Source organism: Megalobrama amblycephala, linkage group LG9, assembly GCF_018812025.1.
Source record: "Megalobrama amblycephala isolate DHTTF-2021 linkage group LG9, ASM1881202v1, whole genome shotgun sequence".
NCBI lineage: Eukaryota > Metazoa > Chordata > Actinopteri > Cypriniformes > Xenocyprididae > Megalobrama > Megalobrama amblycephala.
The window spans coordinates 5,653,058-5,657,022 of record NC_063052.1 but is presented as its reverse complement, the minus strand read 5'-3'; the positions used below and the strand labels follow the sequence as shown (position 1 = coordinate 5,657,022).

General features: G+C 31.1%; 1 long non-coding RNA gene across 1 annotated transcript; it reads right to left on the bottom strand.

Moving 5' to 3' along the window:
• Nucleotides 1-444: 444 nt before the first annotated feature.
• LOC125276293 lies at nucleotides 445-2,270 on the bottom strand. Its single transcript, XR_007186619.1, has 2 exons — nucleotides 1,617-2,270; nucleotides 445-877 (listed from the first exon to the last, which is right to left on the bottom strand). It is a non-coding gene; the product is annotated as an uncharacterized LOC125276293 (long non-coding RNA).
• Between the last annotated feature and the right edge of the window lie 1,695 nt (nucleotides 2,271-3,965).

Below are 3,965 nucleotides of genomic sequence, written 5' to 3'. Positions count from 1 at the left end.
TTGATATCAAGAATTACATTTCCACTAGTAAAAACTTCATTCTTACTAGTAAAAAACTACATTCTTACTAGTAACAACTTCATTCTTACTAGTAAGAATGAAGTTTTTACTAGTAAGAATGAAGTTGTTACTAGTAAGAATGAAGTTTTTACTAGTAAGAATGAAGTTTTTACTAGTAAAAATGAAGTTTTTACTAGTAAGAATTGTATTTCTGGTATGTGAAATTGCAATCATGTCATGTTCACTGTGGTTTCACAGGAGACCTGCAGTTGACAGGTGATTGCCTTAAAAAAACATTGCAAACAAGTGAAATGTAAAATTTAATTAAGTGAAATTTAAATAATCTTAATGTTTACAATTCTTACGCACCCCATTAACTTATTACTATATAGATTCATACACAATATATTCAATTCTAAAACAAAACATGATCATACACACACATTGACTTTTGCACTGGTTTAATGCAGTGGATTTATACATTTGTAATAAACTGCATGTCAAGCATTTCGTCTGTCCTTTCCTACATGATCTTGTAGTCTCCGCTATGGTTTGCAGTGCTGCACGAGGATGATCCAGTTGATCAGAGAAAGGAGTATGAATGCATGGTTTCCCCACTTACACAGAAAGGAGGAAATATGTTCTAGTGAGCAGGAGCAATCTAAAGAACTAAAGATTGTGTGCCAAGTTGTGTGTTAATCATATACAAGTGTATCTGCCCTTTTTCACAAAAAGCAACACTGGGAACTTTTATGTTTATTGAAGGTTTATTAAAAATAAGGAGCAAGGAAAAGCTTGCAAAATCCATGGAGCAGAGACTGGCGGTGAGGGTACAGCGAGATTGCATGGAGTCTTCAGGATCTGAATCCCCTTTGTGCTTGTATTGAAAGTAAGATAAAAGGAGACAAAACAGGACAAATTAAATATAGTAGTAGTATATAATACAGTTTTGGTATTTAGTATGATTTCCCATTTAGCCTAGTGTAATATATATATATATATATATATATATATATATATATATATATATATATATATATATATATATATATAGTGCTGCTTTTAAGCATTGTTTTTTTTTTTTATAAACTTCCCTCTCCCCATCAATCCAAAAATCAGCCGAGCTGACACATATAGACAGTCAACAGAATCACAATGTAGTAAAAAACGAAAGTATACTACAGTATTTATTACAGTATCAGTTCACTATACTGCAGTATGCTGTAGCATTCATTAACAAAGTGTTGTAAATACTATAGGCTAGACAGTATTCTACAATTTACTATAGTATGGTTCAAAAACACAATAGGCTACTATTTACTATAGTATTTTTTTACACCTGGGTTGTACATTTAATAAGGAATAAGGATATTCTCATTTTACCACTTTCACCGACCACAAGCCCCAAAGTTATATAATCCCGTTGAGAAGCCTTTTTCTCTAATTACACGACGATGAATAAAGCTGTTTTAATCTATTATCTAATCTACTATCATATACTGTAACTTCCCCTGAAACTATTTATTTAGTGAGCAATATCAGCTATCATGCTTTAATACACAAGTTAATTTGATTCAGATGTACTGATGATATAAAATCTTATTTAAACGGCTTACCTTTTAAAAGTGCATCACAAACGGTCTGTTCTGCTGTAACTCTATGGCGCGGCTGCTACCGATGATGTAGGCCTAACCGTAAAACAAGGAAAATAAACGCCTGGTTTCAATTTTTTGGTTTTGCATTTGCATTGTATGGTCTGAAAACTGAATTGTGAAGCGTTTAATTTGCCTAAAAACCTCCTTTGCCATTGCCAGTTTGTCCACAGTTCACCACAGTTCTGAGCACGTAAAAACATCACGCTCTTATTTGAATATTAACAAGCAGTCGTCATTACTATGCACATATCCGAAAAGGAATTCATTATTATGCACATATCCTAAACGGAATTCATGATATCTGCAATAAGAATTTTTACTAGTGAAAATTAAATTTTAACATGTAAGAATTAAGTTACAGATAACAAGAAGTATGTTTTTTACTAGTTGTGATTTCATTTTTGATATCATAAATGTATTTCTGCGAGTGATGACGTCATTGTTGATATCAAGAAGCGTAATTCCTGATATCAACAATCAGCATTTCCACTAGTGAAAATTGCATTTCTGATATCAAGAATTGAATTGTTGATATCAACAATTCATGTTTTTAAATGTTAAAAGGGCGACAAAACCATTACAGATATCAAGAATTGAGTTCTTACTAGTTGAAATTCCAATTTCACATATCAGAAATAAATTCTTACTAGTAAAAATGCTAATTTTTGATATCATTAATTACTTTGTTACTAGTGCAAAATCTATTCTTGATATCAACAATTGAATTGCTACTAGTAACAATGTTCATTTTTGATATCAATAATTTGATTGTCACTAGTGACAATGTTAGTTTCTGATATCATGAATGTGATTGTTACTAGTAAGAAAGTAATTTTACATATCTGAAATTATGTTGATATCAGAAATACATTTTCAGATATCAAAAACGAACATTTTTACTAGTAGCAATTCAATTGTTGATATCAAGGACTGACATTTCAACTAGTGACAATTGAGTTCTTGATATCAAAAATTCGCATTTTACTAGTAGCAATGTAATTATTGATATCAAAAATTACTATTTTTACTAGTAAGAACTGCATTTCTGATATGAGAAATTGGAATTTCAACTAGTAAGAACTCAATTTTTGATATCAACAATTGAATTTGAATGGCAGCCTATGGTGACATTTCACTAGTGAAAATACAATTACAGATATCAAGAATTCTAGTTTTTACTAGTGGAAATTCAAAAGTTGATATCAAGAATGAACATTGTTACTAGTGGAAATGTAACTCCTGATATCAACAACTGAATTGTTGATATCAAGAATTAAATTGTTGATATCAAGAAGTAACATTGTTACTAGTGGAAATGTAATTCCTGATATCAAGAACTGAATTGTTGATATCAAGAATTCATATCCTGAGATGTGAATAAAAGTCAAAACGGCTTGCCATAAGTGCAAGGCTTCATTTACAACATTTAAACAGGAGAAATGTCCCAAGATAAGACAGAACTGCAAGCATGTTAAGAGAGCAAGTTGGTTTATCAGTGCAGCACTAATCTTAAAGCTGCTGCTGGCTATGTTGAATTACCTAAACATTAAAAGGACATAGTCAATGAACCAGATATCTGAAGTCATTTATTAATCAAAATAATGTCCTTAATGAATTTAAAATGAGTTTTGGTTATGCTTGAATGACACTTGCATAGTTTTCAGATATGGTCAGTAGGAAAATTTGATTTCAAGAGCAGTGAGAGTATTGTTGTAGCCTAAATGTGAGAAATAGTTTAATTAAAATTCATGGTTATGCATTAACTAAAATAGAACTGAGCCAAACTGGGGGTCTGTTATGTTTCCAGCATAGCAATGGTTTAAGAATGCACTGTGCTCAGTGAAAGAGGCGACAGCTCTGCATAAATAAATTCCACACAAATCTTTTTAAACCAGTGGCCTTCAGGACATTTTCACACTATATTGCACATGACATTGCTTTATTACTGCTTAAGCTGAATAATTAATTCAGTTAAATATTGACAGCTAAATTACTTAATTTGCATCTACAACCCAAATTCCGAAAATGTTGGGACATTTTTTTTTACATTTGAATAAAATGAAAACTAAAAGACTTTCAAATCACATGAGACAATATTTTATTCACAATAGAACATAGATAACAAAACTGTTTAAAGGGAGACATTTTACACTTTTATCCACTAAATGAGGGAATTTCAAATTTGATGCCTGCTACAGAAAAAGCAAGAAATTTTGAAAAGATTCAGCTGGATGAACATCTAGCAAGTAATTAAGTTAATCGATATCTGGGGCCGTATTCACAAAACATTTTATCTTACCACTAAGAGTT